This window comes from Brassica oleracea, chromosome C1 (assembly GCF_000695525.1).
Source record: "Brassica oleracea var. oleracea cultivar TO1000 chromosome C1, BOL, whole genome shotgun sequence".
Classification (NCBI taxonomy): Eukaryota; Viridiplantae; Streptophyta; class Magnoliopsida; order Brassicales; family Brassicaceae; genus Brassica; species Brassica oleracea.
The window spans coordinates 33,422,530-33,422,908 of record NC_027748.1 but is presented as its reverse complement, the minus strand read 5'-3'; positions in this window follow the sequence as shown (position 1 = coordinate 33,422,908).

Here is a 379-nt window from a genome sequence, read left to right as displayed (position 1 = left end):
AACCCCGTGGCTCAACGCTATGCAAGCCGTTCCATCGACATACCACCTGGGCGTCAAATTCCTGACCCCAAACGGAGTCGCAACTATCTGGGGATGTCAGAAACAGTCGCGACTGTGCTTCCTCGCAGAACACAAGTTAAGACAGATGACAACCTCTGCAACGTTAAATCGCAAACGTACGAAGATCGATAAATCTTCGACCAACAATGTTTCGAGAAAAGACGATTTCACATCGTCTGCCGACGCAGATGCTTCGGGTGTCGAAACTCAACATGAGTCCGAAGCCGACACTACAACTCAACCGGAACATCTGGAAGAGAACACTGACCCTGCCACGATCATCCCGAACAAGGCAGGCAGCACGGCGACAACCGCCGAG